The sequence below is a fragment of the Hemicordylus capensis genome, chromosome 4 (assembly GCF_027244095.1).
Source record: "Hemicordylus capensis ecotype Gifberg chromosome 4, rHemCap1.1.pri, whole genome shotgun sequence".
Lineage (NCBI taxonomy): Eukaryota > Metazoa > Chordata > Lepidosauria > Squamata > Cordylidae > Hemicordylus > Hemicordylus capensis.
In genome coordinates this window covers 274664303-274687451 of record NC_069660.1, presented here as the reverse complement: position 1 = coordinate 274687451, position 23149 = coordinate 274664303, and the positions used below count along the sequence as shown (strand labels likewise).

The window sequence follows — 23149 nt, the reverse complement described above, 5'->3', positions numbered from 1 at the left end:
GAAGGATTACGGGGGCTGAAGCAATGGGGTAGACAACTAGAGCACAAGTGGAGACTCGACTCAAATATGACAGATTATTACATAGAGCACATTTGATGATCTATGCTCAGGCTATATGTGTGGCAAATAAGCGATTCTTTTCTGCCCATATCACATCCGCAAGTTCACGTCCGGCAGAGTTGTTCAGGGTTGAGAGGAGAGCTGGTCTTGTGGTAGCAAGCATGACTCCCATCAGCTAAACAGGGTCCACCCTGGTTGTATTTGAATGGGAAACCACATGTGAGCATTGTAAGATATTTCCCTCAGGGGATGGAGCCACTCTGGGAAGAGCAGAAGGTTTCAAGTTCCCTCCCTGGCTTCTCCAAGATAGGGCTGAGAGAGATTCCTGCCTGCAACCTTGGAGAAGCCGCTGCCAGACTGTGTAGACAATACTGAGCTAGATAGACCAATGGTCTGACTTGATATATGGCAGCTTCCTATGTTCCTATGCCCCTTCCCCCTTGAATCAGTACTTGGAACCAACAGTTACTCACTGTGACATTTTAAATGAGTCTTTTGTGGACAAAATCTCTCATATTCAGGCCGACTGAGATTCAAACTCCACAATTGTTACAGAGTCTGATGTCAAGGTGTCCAGCAGCTCCTACTCTTATGTGGTGACCCTGGATCAGTTTCAGTTTGTGACTCCTGAGGGTGTGGACAAGTTGCTTGGAATGGTGTGGCCTACCTCCTGCCCTCTTGATCCTTGCCCAACATGGCTCTCAGGTCGGGAGGCTGTTGCAGAGGGCCTCATAGAGATTATAAATGCTTCTTTGAGGGAGGGCAGGAGTCACCTCCTTGTCTCAAGGAGGCAATCATTAGACCACTTCTGAAGAAACCTGCCTTGGATCCATCAGAGTTTAGCAGGTTTAGCCTATCTCCAAACTTCTGTGGCTGGACAGGGTGATTGATGAGGTGGTGGCCTCCCAGCTACAGGTGGTCTTGGAGGAAACTGATTATCTAGACTCATTTCAAACTGGCTTTCGGGTGGGCTATGGGGTGGAGACTGCCTTGATTAGCTTGATGGACGATCTCCAACTGGGAATTGACAGAGGGAGTGGGACTCTGTTGGTTCTTTTGGATCTCTCGGCGACCTTTGCTACTATTGACCATAGTATCCTTCTGGAATGCCTGAAAGGATGGGGGTGGGATGCATTGCCTTGCAATGGTTCCGCCCCAACCTCATGGGCAGATTCCAGATGGTGTCTCTTGGAGACTGTTCTTCAAAATCAAAACTTTCTTATGTTGTCCCTCAGGGCTCTATATTGTCTCTGATGTTGTTTAACATCTACATGAAGCCGATGGGATAGATCATCAGGAGATTTGATGCAGGGTGTTATGAGTATTCTGATGACACAAAAATCTATTTCTCCATGTCAACCTCAATGGGCGAAGGCATAACCTCCCTAGATGCCTGCCTGGAGGTGGTGATGGACTGGATGAGGGATAACAAACTGAGACTGAATCCAGATAAAATTGAGGTACTTATTGTGTGGAATCGGAACTCCAGAGACAATTTTGATCTGCCAGTTCTGGATGGGGTCACACTCCCACAGAAGAAACAGGTATGCAGTCTGGTGGTGCTTCTGGATCTGAACCTCTTTCTGGTGTCCCGGGTTGAGGCAGTGGCTAGAGGTGCTTTTTATCAGCTTTGGCTGATACGCCAGCTGTGTCCATTTCTTGAGATGAACAACTTCAGAATGGTGGTACATCTCCTGGTAACCTCCAGAAGGACTTCTGCAATGCACTCTATGTGGGGCTGCCTTTGTAGGTAATCCAGAAACTGCAGTTGGTCCAGAATGCAGTGGCCAGGCTGGTCTCTGGAACATCTCGGAGAGACCATATTACTCCTGTGTTGAAAGAGCTACACTGGCTGCTGATAAGTTTCTGGGCAAAATCCAAAGTGCTGGTAATTACCTATAAATCCCTAAATGCAGGCAAAGCCCCTGGATTTTTAAGAGAACGTCTTCTTTACCATGAGCCCCATAGCCGGTTGAGATTTTCTGGAGAGGTATGACTACATTTGCCACAAGATCGTCTGGTGGCTACTTGAGGACAGGCCTTCTCTGTTGCTGCCCCTGGGCTTTGGAATGTATTCCCTGCTGAGCTAAGAGCCTCCCCATCTCTGGCAACTTTTATAGAGGCACTGAAGACATATTTGTTCACCCAGGCTTTTAATTAGATTTATAGTTTTAATACTTTTAATGTTGGGTTTTAAATTATTTGGATGTTAATGATTTTAATGTTTATATGATCTTTTAATTGTAAACTGCCCAGGGACGCAAGTTTTGGGTGGTACAGAAATATGTTAAACTAATAATAATAATAATAATAATAATAATAATAATAATAATAATAATAATACCATACATTGATATGGCAATATTGCTTTGAAAGGGTAAATATTAGAAAATGGCTTAAATTATTGCATGGTTTACTGAAACTAATTTTAAAGCAATATGACTGTAGTGGGAAAATTCAGACTTGGGGGGGGGGGGAATAAACATCTCTATGTAGCAGGTTGCTAAAGAACAAACGGTGGCAGCTGTTGGAAACTGCTCAGAAGTTTGGAATGTTAGAAGCTGGTCCAGCTGGAACGGATTAAGAAAATGTGTGGAGGTGAGGCAGTCAAAGGTGCACCATAAATTTATTTTATGATACACATGGTCGCATGACAGTTTACTATACTTTCCTTCTTATGTAGCAGACATATAAGCCAGAGAGACTGAGAACTTTCCATCCTTACCTGTTTGACCTAAGGTTACCATGTCCCCCCCCCCACCCCGCCCCAGAGATTCTTGCATCTTGAATTGGAAGTCAGTGTAGCTGAGGTTTTTCCCATGACATCTGCCTGCTAGGGCAAAAAGAATTTCTGCTGGCAAATTTGGGCTGGTATGAAGCTGTTAATGACAGAGATGCAAGGCCATGTAAATAGCAAGCAACCCTAAGGAAGCTGGGCAACTGTTGGGAGCCACAACACTACTAGATGAATGAACAGCGAACAGTGAAGTCTGCTCAATTAATCAAGAAACTGTTCAGCTTGATGATGCAGTATTTATGGTGAATCTTAAAAGATCAAAAGCAATCAATTGATGGGCATGTTCCAGGCAAAGGGAAACACTTTTAAATCCTGCTGATTTTACTGGAAGATAGTTAAGCATGTGGTTAACTTTCTCCCGCTAAGACCAAGTGACTTAAATATCCTTAACTTTGGCTAGATATTAATGCCCAATATTTATTGGCTAAAATTTATTACTTTGTTAAATTTGTTAGTGGGCTTTCCTTTAAAAATTCCAGTGCAGGAAAATAATCCAGTGTAGGGAAAAATTCTATACAACAGGAAAAGTAATATAAAACAATTTGAAACAATATAATGCAACTTTTAGGGGTCTTTAGGTTGATCCTGATTTAGAAGGCCAGCCAAAAGACCCTCAGCCCCAAATGCCCAGAGGAAGTCTTCAACTGCCTAAAATGATAGAAGATTCAGGATGGGTTCCTTTCCTGGCATCTCTAGTTTAAATAAAAATCCAGCTAGTGGGGCAGGGAAAGACCTCATCTGAGACTCACACAGACTCTGAGCAGGCATGATATTGGGTTACATGATTAGAACTCCTGAATATCTTTTTTCAGTTTCAAAAAGCATTCACGTAGAAAGTGATTTGATTTGGGACTTTGGCATGAGAAAGCGGGGAGGTTTAACCCTTTTCTCTGTGCTATGGGCCTGATCCAAACTGCACAACCCCACAAAGTTTCTGTAAACCCTCGTATTTTCTCCCCCATGGCTAATAGGTTTGGGAGGAGATTTAAGTTGGGGAACCAGTGCAGAGGCAAAGAGCTAAACTTAGCATTCTCGTAACTTTGGTTGTGGTCCAAATCTCCTTCTGCAGCTGCTTTATGGTAACAACAACAAACCCTTGTAAGTTCCCGTCATGGAACTTCTACATCAAGTCTAGTTTGGCCCTCAGATGTAAACAGGTCAAAGTGGACACTACTGAGCTAGATTGATCAATGGTGTAACACAGGGGTTTCCAGCCACGAGTCCCCAGGTGTTGTTGGACAACTCTCATCATTCTAGCCACAGAATGGACTTTGGACTACAACTACATGATGAAGCATAGTCCAACAACAGCTGGGGACCCAAGTTTGGGAACACCTAGAGGCTGTTCACCTAGAGGAGCCCAGCTCAGTTTTGCCTGCGCATGAGAACCGCCAGGACTGGAGCTGCATGGCAAACTTGCAAGGGAGCCCAAGCGGTTATCCCAGGTTAAGGATCCAAATGTGCCACTATCCTGGGCTAAATGATCGTGAGTTGGTGCGCACTCACATACCAGCAGCCTCCCGGCTGGCGATCCACCCACCCAACAAAAATGAGAGGATAGTCTGCAGGGGAGTTAAGTTTTTCGAGGCTCCTTCCCCTCACCCCTTTGAACCCTTCTCACAGATCATGAGAAAGGGCTCCTGTAATATACTTTGTATGAACACATGGAGACAGCTCCACGTGTTCATACAAGGTATCCTTGCCAGTATGGTTTTTTTGTTTTAGAAATTTTAAAATGGATACACGAGTTCATAGAAACTTATATATGAATTCACATTTGAGTCTTTTTAGCATCAGAAGTGGCCAGCACTCAAAGGGAAAAGAAGTTTTGAAAACAATAAAACGTAAAATAAAACTTTCATAAAGAATGCCAGGTGTGCTTGCCATCGACACGAACCAACCTTAGCCCCCTCCCCCCCGTGCTATAACCTGATTTATAGAGTCCACAGCTGGAAAAGCAGAGATGGGGAATGATGTATTGATTCCAGAGAGCGATATGTACAAAAGGCATAATCCACTTCAGGAATGGGAGTACTTCTGCACAAGGTCTTTTAAAATAAAAGGAGCTGCATATTAAAACTTTCCACTGGATTGTGCCAAAGTAGTTGAGGTGACACTTTTTGAACCAATCTCTCTTGGTGTAAGAATATGAAAGCTTTTTAATACACACACCAGTTTTTAGATTACACATTCCTGATGAAAATAGTGCATCGTTTGAATGCTTGGGCTACACTTGCCTACTTTTACACCAACAGCATCCAATTCTATGGACTATAATTTATGTGAATCGTCATTTTGTCTCCTCTATACAAATAAATGCTTTTGTAGATTAGAAAAGTCTATAAATGTCTAAAATAATCACAACACTCTATAAATACCTAAACGAATAACAGCCACTACAGAAGCAGCAGTTATATTTAAAAAAAGATAATAAGAATAATAAAGGCTGTACTTTGGGCAATATGACTTTAGATACTATTTTCCAATAATTCTGAGCCTCCCTATCTACCCCTCCCTCAAGAAGTTTAGACTGTAGGATCCTTCCTTGTAGTTAATAAATGGCTACCCTGTAGCCCGTTAGTAACACGAGTTGGCCTTTCCTCCTGAACAAGTTTGCAATATGGGAGTGAAACGCAGCTTTCCTAAGTCGCAAATACAACTGCATCAGGTTCACATTAGCTTATATGAAGCAACAGTAGTTTTGCCTGATGACTTGGAAGCAATTAAGCTAGCTGCTACTGGTTTAGCCTGAGGTAAAAGCTTTGTTTAGTTCCTCATAGATTAGTACAACTGCTCTAATCGCCAGATAGGTATTCCACACCCCCACACCCCACTAGGTTCTGCTTCTTGCATTTGGAACACTCTGGGACCACTTATTAGACCACACAAATTGTAATTATTTCCCAAATAGCCAGACAAGCATTCCGGCTCTGTAACAAGCTCAGTACAAGAATGCCTTGAATGGAGACGGGAGGAGTCTACATAGACTCCCCAGCCACCCTGGTAATTAATAAATTTATTTATATATATATATATATATATATATATATATATATATATATATATATATATAAAAATTTAAAGATGCGGTATGAATACATAAAATAAATAAATAGTCCGTCGAAGTTAACTCTTAATGAGGAATTTACCAATACCATGCAAACAAAGGAAATTACATAATTTCAGCATCAGGAATATGAAGAAATAACAATTAGATAACTCCAAAAACAATTTCCTCACCTCTTTTACTTTTATGGCAGAGGTGAAGAATAGAGGGAAAGAACTCCCCATTTCCTCCTTTACAGTTTTGTGCACTATCACATTTCCAGTGCCACAGATTCTTTCAATTTGCTAATAAAGCGGAGAAGCAGCTTATACATGTCCCGACTTGGCTCTATCCCTTTGCATTGACAAGGTATAAGCTTGGTGTCCAGGAAACAGCAGAATTTCATGTCAGTTCAGGTTCTGTTTTTGTTAAATAGGCAACGTTACCACAATTTGTTCGGCATGTGGTTCTGTTTTCTGGTAAATACCACATATTGCTTGTGCAGACTATACTTAATACTGTGTCCTCTCTTGATCTCTGGCTCAGCTTCTATTTTTCCTTTTAAGTGCTAAAATTAGTACCTCTTAAAAGTGCCAATAACCTTAGCAATGGTCATTTGGACAAACCTTGCAGTTCCTTTCATCCTTTGTCTCCATCCCTCCTTTGCCACCAAGTTTTTATCCTTTGTTGTTGTTCAAATGTGTTTTAACCTGCTTTAGCGTATGCCTACCTATCTGATCAATCGCCAGCAACAGAGAGCTCTTTTTAATTATTTTATTTTATTTTACTTTGGACATACCTATTTTGCAGTTCCGGATATATGTTTTTTAAGATCAGCCTCCTTTTTAAAGACTTTGCAGCCCTCTACAGATTTAGGCCATCCAAAATGAAAAGGACTGCCAACAGAATGAGGAGTAACCATAGATGTGCCACAAAAAGTTACAACATATACAGCTTGGAGTGTGCTCTGCATAGGCATAACAGCTGCATTTAGGAAACAAAATGTTAAGGATCTTCTTTTATAGCTGCTTCCCTCACATACACAAAGTGATCTTATCAGGGGCGTAACTAGGGGAGAGGGGCCGTGTTCACCCCTCTCCCCAGTGGTCCCTCAGAGTGAGGGAGATAATGAAGAAAATAGGGAGGGTTGGAGCTGGGGGGCCTGCAGTTGCTGAGGGACCCGGGTTCTTTGAACCCATCTGCTCAATTATAGCTACACCCCTGGATCTTATATAGATTTAAATAAGAGTTTATTCAGAAACAACTCCATTTTCTCCTTTCCCTTTCCTTGCTTTCCCTTTCTGACTCCACCCCACACACAGGATCCCCACCAGGACAAAAAGATAGTGGATAGAATACAACACATCCCTCCCCTTTATAACAACCAGAATTGAACTGATTTGAAATTCAGTGACAAAATCTTGAAGTCTTTCAGGTGGTCTCATTTCACACACACTTCTCCTAATTCTTGGGTTCTCTGGCACAGGAGCTGTTAGTGATGTTCTTTCTGGTAAAGAGAATTGTCCATCACTTTCATCAGCCTCCTCTGTGAGGTCAAAACTGGAGGCAAGATCAAAGTCCTCTCCAGTTCCTCTCCTGAGAGTAGACTCCTTCCTTGTTTTCTCATAGTATGTATGCTGGAAAGTTTCAGACTGTTCTGTTTCTTTCCATCATCCAATGTTACAGAATCTCCTCGGATTTTGATAGTTTTGGTCCAGAATATCAGGAAAATAAATTGCTCACTTTATAAGGTAGCGCACTTGAACAAAGTGTTTTGCACCCCATTTTTGATCCACATTTTGAGGTGAGCCACACGAGCAGTGTGCTGCGCTGAAAGGAGGTCTGCGGGGAGAGCGGGCTTAGCCCGCTCTCCCCACAGACAATCCAAAGGCAGCACTGGGTGGCTGGATCAGTCGCCCACATGACTGCTGGCTCCATCATGGAGCTGATGGGGGCTGCGGGGATCGGGGGTTGCGTGACCCCCGGAAGTTCCAGGATCCTGGAGAGACCCCCGAGCCCGGGAGGCTGCTTGCAGCCTCCCAGCAGGCGTCTCCTCATGTGCTGCCATGGCACAGAGCCATGCTGTGGCGGCACACGACTAAAAAGATGAGGTTAATGGAGCGCTTGCTCTGTTAACCTTGTCTAAGTGGAGGGTAGTTATGGAGGTTTGCTGCCGGGAGATGCGCGGCTCCCATTGCAGCACACGATGGGCCAAAAGCAGGCTAGGCTCCCTTAGCCCGTTTTTGGGCGATCGTGAGCATAGCCTCACTGTTTGTATTTTTGTTGCTTCTCCCTTACCTGATCACGAATTTCTGCATCCTCAGAGTTAGATGGCATGGAAAGCCTGATCAGTTGTTGCCGTTGTGTAAGTTTGGTGGTAACTTTGTGTCCTCTCAGCAGTTCAAAAGGTGTTTTTCCTGTCATGGAATTAGGAGTAGTTTGATAAGCAGAGAGGCTATTCCCACGATCAGCCGAAATTGGGCTAGGGGAGCTTAGCCCGATTTTGGCTGATCGTGGGAGCCACCAGGCTTGCAGGTGAGCCCGGTTGCCTCCCAGCAGGTAATCCACCAAACAACCCTCCCTTTAAACCTGGTTTGCGGAGCAAGCGCTCTGCAAACCCAATTTTTTAAAATCGTGAGAGCATACTGTGCTCGCGCAGGGCACCTCCCAGCCCCCACCGGCTCTGTCACAGAGCCAGCAGTCATGTGGGCAGCTGCTGCAGCCACCCAAAGCAGACTGGCTGGTCGTCTGCGAGGAGAGGGGGCTGAGCCTGCTCTCCTCACATACCCCATAGCGGCTCTTCTCCGTGATCGTGAGAAGAGCCTCAGAGTTTCATGGATTTCCTCTTTCCAGGATTCATGTTGCATAGTAGGCAGTTGTAAACTTTCTTTCATTAATCTGTTCTTTTCACTAAGCCATTCCCTCAAGAATGGTACAAGGAAATAGTCTTGTGCTTTATCTAATGGTTATGCAAATATTGCTTCATTTCAAATGAGGTAAGCTATGTCCCATTATCAGTCATTCGTTGTTTAGGTAGACCTTACTTGGCAAAAACTGCAGCCATGAATGGGATTACTTTGTTTGTAGTAATGTGGTCAGCAAATGAAACTTCTGGCCACCTGGAATACAGGTAGTAATTCACCATCACTATAACAAGTCTTTGGTTTGTGGGTTGGTTATCAATAGGGGTGTGCATGGAACCGTGGAGCTGCGGTCCAGCACTGGGGTGGGGGGTTCCTTTAAGGCATGGGAGGGTTTACTTATCCCTCCCGCCGCTTTCCGCCCTCCGGTGCCCATATTTTATGGAGTAATTGCTCTTACTATTTCCTTGAGCGCCCCTTCTCCGGTGCTCTGCTGCATCAATTGTTTTAGTAATGGGGCGGCAGGATACCTCCCTGCCGCCCCTTCCCCCGCTTGGCGTCATGGCGTGCAGTGCAAAAAGGCTTTAAGAAGCCTTTTGTGCACACGCGCACACGTACTTTCTTAAGTAAACGGAGTGGCAGGATATCTCCCTGCCGCCCCTTCTTCCACTTTGCTGCACTTTATCCTGTTGTAAACCGCCCAGAGACGTAGGTTTTGGGCAGTATAAAAATGTTTTAATAAATAATAAATAATATCCAGAGCAAGTTTTTCCCAGGGACCATTGGGATACTCTACAGGAGTCAAGGGGGTGGCAATGGTCTAATGTGACTTGTCAGATACAGCACACGCCATGCGGTGCCTGATCACATCTTCCATTTGTATGTCCAAGCCTGGCGACCAAAAACTTTCTATGATTTGTCTTTTAGTCAAGCTCATGCCGAGGTGACCTTCATAGGCAATTTTGATCACTTTTGCTTGTAAGGAGGTTGGCACCACCAAACGATCAGTTCTCAGCACCAGCTCATTGAGAAGAGACGGCTCACTCACTATTTTATTTATTTATTTATTTATTTATTTATTTTACATATTTTTATACCATCCGAAACTTACGTTTCTGGGTGATTTACAACAAGATAAAACATTAAAACATTAGTTAAAAACAAAACCAAGAAATTTAACACACAACAATTTAAATTTTTTAAAACAATATTCTAAAACAACATTAAAAACAACCAAAACAGTATCAGTTAAAAGCCTGGGTGAACAGATGCATCTTTAAAGACTTTTTAAAAATTGTCAGAGATGGGGAGGTTTTTATTTCACTAGGAAGCGCATTCCAAAGCCTTGGGGAAGCAACGGAGAAGGCCCGTCCCTGAGTAGCCACCAGACGAGCCGGTGGCAAATGCAGACGGACCTCTCCTGATGATCTCAATGGGCAGTGGGGTTCATAACGAAGACAATGTTCTCTTAAATACCCAGGGCCCAAGTTGTTTAGGGCCTTATAGGTTATAACTAACATCTTGTATTTTGCCCAGAAACATATCGGCAGCCAGTATTAACTGCTTCAATACTGGAGTAATATGGTCTCTCCTAGATGACCCAGAGTCCAGCCTGGCTGCCGCATTCTGGACCAACTGTAGTTTCTGGACTATGTACAAGGGCAGCTGCACATAGAGCGCATTACAGTAATCCAGTCTGGAGGTTATCAGCAGATGTACCACTGTTTTAAGGACATCTATCTCAAGAAACGGGCGTATCAGCCAAAGCTGATAGAAGGCACCTCTGGCCACTGCCTCAACCTGGGACACCAGGGAGAGACTTGGATCCAAAAGCACCCCCAGACTGAGTACCTGTTCTTTCTGAAGAAGTATGACACCATCCAGAACAGGCAGATCAAAATCATCTCCTGAGTTTTGACCCCGCACAATGAGTACCTCCGTCTTATCTGGATTCAGTCTCAGTTTGTTATCCCTCATCCAGCCCATTACCGACTCCAGACAGGCATTTAGGGAGGTTGTGCCCTCTTCTGATGATGCTGACATGGAGAAATAGACTTGGGTGTCATCAGCATACTGATAACACCCTGCACCAAATCTCCTGATGATCTCTCCCAGCGGTTTCATGTAGATGTTAAACAACATCAGAGATAATACAGAGCCCTGAGGGACACCATACACTAGGGGCATGTATGGTTGAAGATGTTATCTGAAGATGTTATATGAAGATTATAATACTAGCATTAAAATGCTATGTCCTTATACACATCTATGGTGCGGCCACATTTTGGGTACTGTTTTCAGTTCTTGTCATCATATCTTAAGAAGGACATTGTAGAACTGGAAAAGGTACAGAAGACAGCAACCAAGATAATCTGGGGACTGGAGCACCTTCCTTATGAGGAAAGGCTACAGCATCTGGGGCTCTTTAGTTTGGAAAAGAGGCAACTACAGGGAGACATGATAGAGGTGTATAAAATTATTCATGGAGTAGAAAGAGTGGACAGAGAAAATTTTCACCTTACTGTATTTCACCTTACTCAATTTTCACCTGATTGTAAAGTGAATTTTCTACCCTAAAAGAAAATCCTGAAGTGCCCCAGAAATATGCTAGAGTTTCTTTTTCAGTGACATAATACATCTTCTCTGAAGCAGTAAGCACTCTGGAAGCAAACGCCGGGAACTAGACAGGGGGAGTGCATCCTTGTTGGTTCCGCTGGACCTCTCGGTAGCATTCAATACCATCAACCATGATATCCTTCTGGACTGCCTCTTGAGTATGGGAATCGGAGGTACTGCTTTGGAGTGGCTCTGGTCCTTTCTTGAGGGTGGGGGGAGGGTCCAGAAGGCGGTGCTGGAGGATTATTGCTCGGCTCCATGGCCATTGGCCTGTGAGGTCCTGCAGGATTTGGTTTTGTCCCCCATGCTGTTCAACATCTACATGAAACTGCTGGGAGAGGTCATCGGGGGACTTGGACTGAGTTGTCAGCAATATGCAGATGACACTCAACTCTATCTCTCCTTGTCACCTGATCCTAGGGAGGCAGTGGATGTCATGAATCAGAGGCTGGAGGCCATGATGGGTTGGATGTGGGCTAATAAACTGAATTCGGACAAGACGGAGGTAATGCTGGTCAGTAGGAGAGCCAATCAGGATGTGGAGATTCTACCAGTTCTGGATGGGGTTGCACTCCCCTTGAAGGAGCAAGTACACTGCTTGGGGGTATTGCTGAACCCAGCTCTGCTTTTAGAAGCTCAGGTGGAGGCGGTGGCCAGGGGTGCCTTTGCACAGTTTCGGCTAGTGCGCCAGCTGCATCCCTTTCTAGAGAAGGCAGATCTGGCCACAATTACCCACGCCTTAGTCACATCACGGCTGGATTACTGTAATGCACTCTATGTGGGGCTGCCCTTGAAGAATATTTGGAAACTGCAGCTAGTGCAAAATGCAACAGCTAGGATTTTATCTGGAGCTGCCCACTGGGACCACATCATACCGATTTTGAAAGAGCTGCACTGGCTGCCAGTTTGTTTCCGGGTCCAATTCAAGGGGCTGGTTTTGACCTTTAAATCTCTTAATGGTTGGGCCCTGGATACCTGAGGGACCGCCTGCTCCCAAGGGTTGTTTCCCACTTGACAAGGTCATCTGAGGGGGCTCTGCTCAGGGTGATGACAATGAAGGAGGCTCAGCTGTCATACACGCAGGAACAGGGCCTTCCCTGTTGCTGCCTCCAGACTCTGGAATGCTCTCCTGGTGGCTATTCACTCCTCAGTCTCCATCACAGCTTTTAGAAAGCATATGAAAATTTGGCTTTTTACCCAGTCTTTTATGTGATTGTCTCCACTGCTGCTTCTCTGTATTCTGTATGGTTATTTTATGCAAGTATTTTTCTTGGCATACAGGGTTAAAGAGAACTAGAAAAGACATTGGAGAATTGTTACTTGTCACAGTGGCTCACATACAGCATATTGCCCATGGAAGAGCAGGGGTCACACACTGGCTCTTTGTGTGTTAAAACTGTGATGTTGCTTCTCCCACGCTTGGAGAGGCTCCGTTGCTACTAAGGATTGCATCATTATTGCAGTGATGAGCGTCCCATTGAGAACAATGGGAGGCTGGTTACTGCAGTGATGATGCAATCATTAGTAGCAACAGAGCCTCTCTGAGCTCAGGAGAATGCAGTTTTAACCAACATGGAACCAGCACGCATGACCTGCTCTTCCATGGGTGGTGTGCTGTACTGTATGTAAGCCAACATACTGTATGTAAGCCAACATACTGTTTGTGTGCTGTACTGTATGTAAGCCAACATGACATACTAAAGAAACTAATCAACTGACTTACAGGTAGTCAACTGACTCACAAGTAATCCAAACAAACAGCAAGCCACATGCAAAGTTGTTACTAGACTGTATAATTGAATGCTTTGGACCAATCTTGATCTTCTCTCCACTTGACATGCTGGTTTTCTATGGACAGGAATTCTGTGTGCATGGGGGTGTTGTTGTTGTTTCCTTATGGGGGAGCATTGCTCCATAAGGAGGAGCATTCCATATAGGGAGGGGGGACAACACCCCCATGAGCACAGAATTCCTGTTCCTAGAAAAGGTCATATGGAGAGAAGAGTCCAGATTGGTCCATTCCTTTCTTGCATTGTTTCCTGTGACTGGAACTAACCCCATGCTCAGCAGGACATCAAGTTTTGAATATTAAAAATCCGAATGCTGTAAACTTGCAGGGCTCCTTTCATTCTCAGACTCCATGCTATACCAAGGAAGAAGAAAAAAAGGAAAATCTGAGAAGCCACATTGCTAAAATAAGCGGAGAGTGGGTGGAGGGTATGTATGCATGCTTAATTGTCTTAACAATAAAGGCCTGCTCTCTCTTCTGGTCCCTAGTGGTTGTCTGGCAGTCAACAAATGCTTCTATGTCGGGGAAGGGCTGAGAGCAAAGCAAGGGGGTCTGTTCGTTTTTGCTAGAGCTCTCCAGGAAGTGATCTCTATGCTGCTGCTTCAGCCACACGCCTCTCAGTTAGGCAATGGCTCCAGCTAATTAGCACACATGATGAGAATAGGAAACAAAAGCCCAAACAATGGTAGCGTGGGAACGCAGCATAAACGGCAATTACACCCCTCCTCAAATAAATAGGCTGAAGGCCGCTGCAACTCCTTCGTTTGCGCATAAGTAACCTCGTAGGTTTTGACTGGATTATGAACCTAGCCTTATAGGAAGGCTGTTTTAGAAGCTCTCTTCCTAGCTAGCAATCCACACACTGTGAGGCCTGGAATGGTGGGGGCACACATGAGGCACCCCATACCAAGATGTTCATTGGCTATGACGCAGCAATTCCTTCCATCCCAGGCCTTTAAACAGGCAGAAGCTGAATTGCTTTGTCTTCTGATGAGCTATGGGTAAAAATTACAAAAACAGTTGTCCAGAAAGTTTTACAACTTGCCTGATGACTCTGCTGGTGTTTGGGAGGGAGGCTAGGGAACATAGGAAGCTGCCTTCTACTGAGTCAAATCATTGGTCCGTCTAGCTCAGTATTGTCTACACAGGCTTGTAGAGCTTCTCCAAGGTTACAGGTAGGTGTCTCTCTCTCAGCCCTATCTGGAGATGCCAGGGAGGGAACTCGAAACCCTCTGCATGCAAGCATAGCCCATCCCAGAGCGGCCCATCCCTTAAGGGGAATATCTTATAGTGCTCACATGTAGCCTCCCATTCAAATGCAAACCAGGGTGGATCCTGCTTAGCAAAAGGGGACAATACATGCTTGCTACCACAAGACCAGCTCTCCTCCCTTAAGAAACTTTAAGAAAGGGAGCAAGTATGTATGTATGTATGTATGTATTTGTGCATAGATCACCTTTCTTCCTAACATTAGAACTCAAGGCAGTGTATAATAAAAATAATAAAAAACCACAGTTTTAAATAAACTGCCATAAACCCTAAGCAGCAACTTAAAGCCAGTAATACAATAACTAAATGCAACAGAAAATGCACACAGCAAATCAAAAGTCCAGGGCCACATGTATTTCAGATTAAAATGCATACAGCGCATTGAGATGGCTATTTCCCTACCAAACTGCAGACACTTAGTGAATGTGTGCCCTATAGCTGAGAACAGAATGTAATTTCCTTTGTTCCTGTTACTAGCAGTTTCATGATGTTTCTATAGGAAAACCTTTGCAGGAGATTAAATACGTTGGCTCTGATGAAGCGGTTGTGGTATAATAGCCTCTTTTTGCCCCCAGAGAAATATTATTCATAATAACAATCTACTGCATTTCTGCAAAAGTCGTCATGATGGTGTCTGAGAACACTGGAGGTGCAGCTTAGTATTTATGCAATCCCACATTAATTCAGGGATAAGTAGAAACCAGAGTGTGTTTAATGTTTAGGACCAAAATCTTCAAACCATGTAAGGAAAGCCTAGACTATACATTTAAACAGACTTATCTGTTGTTCTCTCCCTGCTTCATCACCAGGGATTTTTAAGAACTGTAATTCTGTAAGGTGGCTAGGGCTCACAGGATGTTTTCCCAGCATTCTTGCAAAACTACATTTCCAGCAATCTTTTAGTAGAAAATGTGGCAGTTTAAACTAGTTTAAAATCATTCAAAGTTGATAATGTAGATGCAAGCTTAATTTCAGTTGGCCCAAACTCCATTGTCCTCTGGAGGACAGAACGTTGAGTTGGCTGTCTCAATAACAGATTAAGGCTCCACACACGATCAGTGTGAAGAGCCGAAAGGGGTTCAGCAGGGAGAGTGGGTTTGACCTGCTCTCAGGGGCGCACCTAGGTAATTTTGGTGCCTGGTGTGAGGCCCCCCGAAACCTACTTTTGGGGGACTCCTGCTGTGCCGAACCTCTGTGTGCGTTTCTTTTTCAGCCTCCATGCTGCCGAGGGGTGACTGCCGGGGGGGGGGTAGGCCAAGCAGTACTTCTCTCCCCCCATCCCCAGTGGCGGCAGCCGGAGTGATGCTGGGCCTGTCTGTTCGGCCCAGAGTCTTTTGCTAACTGTGAGGCGCACCTGCACAGTTGAGAGAGATTGTCACAAGCCCGTGACGTCACAGCTTAAAAACAAACTGGGGGTTCAGCATGGAGGGGCGAGTGTGGAGTGGTTGCAGGAGGCCCCACCAGCCATTTGGAGGGGATGCCGTGGGGGGGGGCAAGGTTGAGCAGGTCTGCTCTAGAGAAAAGAGCTAATTCAGTCACTTTCCGCCATGCAGACTGGTGAGGAAGTGGTGGTATTGGCGGCTGCAGCAACAGTGGGAGGAAGAGCAGGAGGGGGAGAAAGAAAGAAGCAAGAGAGGCAAGCCAGGGATTGGGCACAGTGCTAAGGAGGCTAGTGCCGGCACAGATTGCACAGCAGTGGGGAATGAGTGGGGCATTAGTGGGGGGAGGCTTGGCAGGGCATTGGGTGCGCAGGAGTCTCCCTGAAAAATTGGCAGTGCTTCTAATGCCACCTCCCCAAAGGGGAGACTGTGCCCTGAGCAGCTAAACAGCAGTGGCTCCTACTTCAAAAATAGTGAAGATCACTTGTTAAAAAAATTATCTCTTGCCACCGCTATTTGACTCAGTTCTTCAGCCTCCATCTCTGAGAAGCTCAGTTCAGGCATGGGGGTATATTCTCTGTATCCTCTGCCATGAAGACAGATGCAAAGAACTCATTCAGTTTCTCTGCAGTCTCCATATCCTCCTTAATATAGTAATCACTTTCATTCCCTTGTCCTCTAATGGTCCAACTGCCTCCCTGTGAACCAAAAGGCTTCCTTCAGCATTATTACCAGCATTTCCCTTTCCTATTGTACTGTTGCACAGTAAACCTTTTGTGCCATATAGGAAATTCGATGCATTGGAGCCATATTTACGCAATTAATAAAATGTCTTTGCCATTTATTTCCATATATAAGTTCAGTAGAACATCCATTACTGAAATCACCCAATCATACAAATAAACTTCATCTGTTCTACACTGTATGTGCTTTATTGTTATTGTATTGCCATTTTTAATTTTTAATCAACCAATCAATCAATCAATCCAATTAATTAATTAATATGTAAACGGCTTTGGGAACTTTTGTTGAAAAATGGTATATAAATATTCATGTTTGTACAATTAAATAAATGGATAAAATTAATATGAATGGCTGACATCTTGACTAAATTTATTCCAGAAAGTCCTAGTGAAATTAAAAGGACGAGTTCAATGGGACTTCCTGGAGCAAATTTAGTCAGAATTTCAGCCAGTATCTCCAGTTTACAGATTGGCAAAATGGGCTGAGTGACTGCGACCTACTCAAGATGACACAGTGAATCTGTGGCTGAGCTGGGATTGGATTCCAGTTTCCCCTGGTGAAGTGCTCTACCCACTAGCCTTTTGTGTGTATGTTGAAAAGCATTCAGTTTGAACAGCTGCCCTTAGTGAAGACTGTTGTATATTTGGAGTGCACTGTACTTCATGCTGGACTGCATGAGCCCTGGAGCAAATACTGTTGTAGTTCAGTTGACTTTTTCTGCTGCCTACAGCAGGAGCGCGAGTACCAGAGTAGATGATCTGGGGAAAGTAAAGTAACCATAGTAACAATGAGTCTGTATGACAGGTTGATGGGATTATTCTTCAAAGCAGTTGCTCCTTTGAGGGAAATGGTCTAAGGAGAGAAGGGTTTTCAGAGTTAATTCAGCACACCCACTAGGACAAAGGTCAACAGTAGTGGGTTTCCTGTGCAGCCTTCCTTGGGGCATCCCCCTTTCAGTCTTATTTTGATTAGCTTCATACAAGAGACTACAAGAAGAGGAAACAGGAAAGAATAGGCAATGTATCCCAAAACAAACATTTACCCCAATGCTAATTTTGTCACCAGAAATGGATAAGACACCTCTTCTGTCCCGGCTTTCCCCACAGCAGTTTAGCTTCCCCTGAAGGTTTTAGTGATGCATACCAGAATGGTGGAAGGGAAAGGGGGAGAGAATGGGGCACGGCTCAAAGTCCTCTGTGCTACTTAGACAGCTCCTGGCTGCCGAAAACGACGCTTCAGGGAGATGAACAATGTCAGGGGCGTAGCAAGGTTGGAGTGGGCCCAGAAACAAGATTTTAAAGTGCCCCCCCCCCGTTCACTGAAGCTCAGCTCATGTGGACGATGCAAATCATTTGATGGTACTAGAGAAAGACATGCTGTTCTGGTAGCTCCAGGTCTTAACACTCACATCAGTTTCGGAGGATGAATACAACTGAAGGAAGCCCAAGCGGGTGTGTGGCTGGGGGAGTCTGTCATGAGGCTTGCCTCTGGAGGGCCCCCCAAGGCAGTGGGCCCCCAGACAACTGTTTTCCCTTGCCCTATTATAGTTACGCCCCTGAACAATGTGCATAAAATAAACCAGGCAGCCTTGAACATCTTGTCTTGCTAAGTCCCCAAGACAGGATCAGGAAACACTCAGAGCATAGTCTAGGGCACACGATGCAGTCCCTTGGCCTGAAGGGGCAACCCATGCATGCCACCTTTGGGATGGGACCATGTTCAGTGAGCATCTGCTCTGCATGCAAAAGGCCCCAGGTTCAATCCCTGGCATCTCCAGATAAGGCTGGGAAAGACTAGGGATGTGCTCAAAACGCGATTCGGTGTCCGAATCACAGCACAATCCCTTTAAAACCGAGGGCTTCCACAGCCCCTTTAACACAGAGGAGAACATGCGTGGAGGCCATGTGCATACCAGCGTCACACATGGGCAGCTGGGAGATGCCTCACTGGTGCACGATCATAGCTGGGGGCAGTGCTCAGGGGCGTAACAAGGCTGGATTGGGCCCAGAGACAAATTTTTAAAACGGGCCCCAACACACACTTCACGTGTGACTTGCCTCTGGGGGGCTCCTCGAGGCGTGGGGGGCCCCAGACAGCCGCCTCCCCTTGCCTAATGGTAGTTACGCCCCTGGCAGTGCTGCAATAACAGAAGTGGCGGTGAGTGGAGGAGCAGCAGTTATGGACCTGCTCTCCTCCGTGTTAAAGGGGCTGTGGAAGCCCTTGGGTTTAAAGGTGTGATTCGGACACTGCCCTATTCGAACACTGAATCACGTTTCAAGCACATCCCTAGGAAAGACTCCTGCCTGAAACCGTGGAGAAGCTGCTGCCAGTCAGTGTAGACCAGGGCTGCACAACTTCAGCTCTCCTGCAGATGTTAGACTACAACTCCCATAATTCTATTGGCCACTATGGCCGGGGATGAAGGAAGTTGTAGTCTAACAACAGCTGAAGGACAAAAGTTGTGCAATCCTGGTGTTGACAGTACTGAGTTAGATGGACCAATGGTCTGAACTGGCACAGGGCAGCTTCCTGTGTTCCTATAGTCCACCAAAATCTCCTTCACCTAATTGTTTTCTCCTGCCTATTCTAGGGTGGGATTGTCAGCCCAGCAAGCAGGAGCATGGAACAGGTGATAGGCAGAGTATTCAGACTGGGCTCTGGCCACGCGTATCTCAGCAGTCCTGACATATGGGTTTCACGTCATCGTTCTCATTAGCATCTATCCATCTATCTGCAAGTTCACAGGCATGCCAGGATGTTAGCTGTCTCCATAAATTCCTTCTGAAATGCCTAAAAAAGAAAGCTAAAATAACTGGCGAGTTCTCTTGAGTCAACCAGAGCTCTAAGCAAAGAAAGCGGATGTGTATATTGTCAAATTGTTATATTCAGTTTCTGTATGTATGCTAAAAAAAATTGGTAGCTTTTGTAATTAGCCAAAATCCAAAAGTCACAATCTAGTAATACCTTTACTGGACCATCCAAAAAGGTCCCAAATCTTGAGGTTTTGAGTTCCCCACAACTCTGTTCCTATTGGAATATCTAAAATTATCCTCCAGCTTACTAATATGAAGACTCAGATTTCTCTTTTCCTTCTCTTCCCTGTCTCACAAGGGGCCTGTGTGTTTTAATTAGTACTGGAAATGAAACAGAGAAACTGCTAGATTTTATATTTTCTAAAAATGGAAGGGCAGTCATTACTCTGCCCTGTCCCAGAAGACCAGGGGACATTCTGATATCAGTATCCAGCATCTTGTGAAGCTACTTTAAGTCTGTGTAACTCTGACACTCCTCCATAAGATAGTTGAAGTGCAGGCATTTGAGATCCATGCTAAAGTGCAGGAGCTCAAGTGCCTGCAGTTTAACTGGCCAGCTTTACCCCCTCCCAATTTTGTTTTGCTTAACATCCAGCCTGATGAAAAGTTCTGGAGAACTTGAAAGCTTCCTGCTCAAGCCTTCACATATATGCTGTAAACATGAGCCTATGTAGGGCATACATATGCACAGGATTGGCCCCAGTTTCCCTCTCCCAGCTCCTAACGCAGCACAGCAAAGCACTGTCCTCCTTGTTGCCTGGGACCTTCTTGCCGGACCCCTCTCCACCTCCTCTAAGCTCACAGGTATAACTGGGGGGGGGGCAGGGGGGCACGTGCCCCAGGCGCCATTGAGGTGGGGGCGCCATACCAGTCCCTGCCACCCCCACCCCATTGCCCACCTGCCCAGCCCCAGGGCCCCTCAGCCACTTGCATCCAGCTCCGGCTGATCGGCAAAGAGGCCTAGGATCCGCAAGGCCTGCAAACTGCAGAGCTCTTCTCTCCCCGCCTCTCAGCTGATCGGCGGGTGGGCGGGGCTTCCAGAGAGGCCTCCGAGTAGGCCTCCCTGAAGCCTGAACTCGAGTAGGCCCCAAGCAAGGAAGGAAGGAAGGAGGAAGCAGGCAGCAGACCCTGTGCCCAGACCATCCAGAACAGCTATTGCTAGGTAGGGTGTGAATTCCTTTTTGTGGTTACCCCCATATATAGGGATCTGCTTGCCATAGGGCTTTGATATGGGGGGTGGGGCGAGACTGAGAAGTCTCTGAATATTTAATTTAAAACAGACTGGAAAATGTGCTGGCTTTAAAAACAAAAACTATCTAAAAAGGCCTATAAGTGGCTTGTTTCATGTCAGAAAATTACAAACACTTCTGGAACAAGTATATTTTATTTATTTTCATTCATTCATTCATTCATAAATGCACTTATGTTCAAGTTGTTTTACAATCCAGAAGGTCTGAGTGAGAACTGTGAAGCATGTGTTGTGATTTTATTTTATTTTATTTTTCTTGTGTGTGAACTGCTCCCCAATAACTTGCAGGGACTTCAGGGTAAATCTGGCCAACATGTGAATGCAGCACCTCTATTCCAGAGGAGATGTGTGTTAAAGGGCTTTAAAAGCCTTGTGTGAAAAGACTCCTGGAATCAAACTTTACTGAATTTGTTCAGAATTCAGAGAAAACAAACATAGGCTCACCCTGCATGGTTAAAAGTATCATTTGCTAATCTGCAGCAAGGGGTCCATTTTAATAATTAGCGTTGCTAGTGTGTTCTAGGCATTAAAAGTAGCACAAATATATAGTACTCAATGTATATCACTATATACTGTGAAGTGTGCATGCGTGTATTCAGTGAAATGTATTTCCAGGTAGCATACTTATTTTGAAATATCAGACTTAAATCCTTGGGGGCCTGGGGTGTGTGGAGGCCCTGGACTTTGAGGGTCTGGGGGCCCATTTGGAAATCCTGTCTCTGGACCCATTCTAACCTTGCTATGCCCCTGGCGGAATAGTTACATATGTATTGATCACTACACATGAGTTTCTGCACAGCACCTGCACAGAAGAAACTTCCATGTAGAAAATGTGTCTCTTGTAAATTGACCCTGAATTTTCCATCCATGACTGGGATATCTGAGAGTTAGAGTCAATAATAAAAGAACAGCACACTGCTTGTGACAGGAAGGGGCAAATTACAATGATTTCTTAGTTTGGCAGGGGCTGGTTTTGGCCCTGGCAGAACTTGGCTATCTGTTCATGTTGCAAATTCCTCTGTCTAGTGTGGCAAACTAATGTATCCTCCTCCCTCTTGGTGTCAAAGTAAGCAATAGTGTGGTGAATGCACATATACCCCATCATGAGCCAACAGTCATCATAAGACAAAGGCTGGCAGGGTTCATTCACTGGTTTATAGACCCCCCCCCCACCACCACCACCTTCTTCTTCCCCTGTTTTGCTAGTGGCTATTTGGGCAGGTGATCCTCTAGGACAAAGTCATGTTTTTTAAAGAATGAGAGGAGACAGAGAAAATGACACTTGGAATCCTCGCATAACTCCTGACTGTTGTTCTAAGTCTTTTACAGAGATGGCTCATGTTTTCAGGTTTTGATCAACAACCATGTCTAGATGGTACAGTGTTCCTTTTAATAGGGATTTCCAGATATTGCTGACTACAAGTCCCATCATTCCTGCTTGGACAGTGGCGCAATTTCAGTGCTTGCCCTAGGCGCCATTTTCCCTAGTTACGCCTCTGAATACCTGTCTTGTCTTTTCCATTTTGGGACACAAAACCTATTACTATGTTTAAAAGCATTTATTTTCTGGCCATGAGGACTGCAAACTTAGGCTGTTGGTGTGCAAGACATTTCTTTAAAATATATATTTCTAAAGAGCCTTGTAGCCTCATGTTTCCTTTTTCCTGTCCCAGTATACTTGCACGGATGCAGCCCACAACCCACATTTGACTATGGCTGTGACACATTTCCATATTTCCGGGGGTGGCGGGGGGCACACGGCGGGGGAGGGGTGCAATTTCAGTGCTTGCCCCGGGCGCCGTTTTCCCTAGTTACACCTCTGTCTAAGCTAGCAATATGCTAGTGCTGAAGCTCCTCTTCCCCCTTCCCTGTGGGAAGTCAAGGCCAGTGGCATGCCATTGCTTTTCCTGTCTCCCAGCGACACACAAGCACCACCGCCACACCTCCCCCTCTTCTCCTCCTCCTGGCCACTATATTAAGAAAAGGAATGGAGCAGAAGAGGAAACGTGGAGGAAAGGAGAGTGTGGGCTAGGGCGTCTAGACTTCTTTCCTCCACACTTCTGTGTTTGCTTCCCCCCCCCCCTTTTTTTTAAATAGTGAGAAAAGGAGGAAGAGGAGGTTCAGTGGTGGCACTGTGTGTCCAGCTGGCCATGTGCGTGATGGGAATTTTTTCAGATTGTTTTGCCAAAATATGACTAACCGGGCACTATAGAGCACAGACAATTTGGTGCCAAAATCAGAGTCGAGGTTCTATGGTTGTGTCAATCTAGGCCAGGGGTTCCCAACCTGGGTTCCTCCAGATGTTGTTGAACTATAACTGCCAGCATCCCCAGCCACAATTTATTGGTTCCCCAGGTTGGGAACCACAGATCTAGGCTGACCCCATTATTATGGGCACTTATATCCCACACGATCACCAAAGAGCAGAGAGTGGCACACAATTTCCAAATGGTATTATATCCAGATACTGTTCCAAATGTTCTTTTATCCAGATACGTTACTGACCAGGGCTAGTTGAGTTTTACA

The 23149-nt window shown here is 45.2% G+C and overlaps 1 protein-coding gene across 2 annotated transcripts in view; it reads left to right on the top strand.

Moving 5' to 3' along the window:
* The first annotated feature begins 2551 nt into the window (after positions 1-2551).
* The window catches only part of HEY1 (hes related family bHLH transcription factor with YRPW motif 1), a 29963-nt gene continuing 9365 nt past the window's right edge, over positions 2552-23149 (top strand). Inside the window, exon 1 of one of the 2 annotated variants that reach the window (XM_053250390.1) lies at positions 2552-2658. The gene's annotated coding sequence lies outside the window, so the exon portion shown is untranslated. Of the gene's footprint in view, positions 2659-20442; positions 20537-23149 lie in introns of those variants that run through there. The other variant, XM_053250389.1, reaches the window with a different exon arrangement.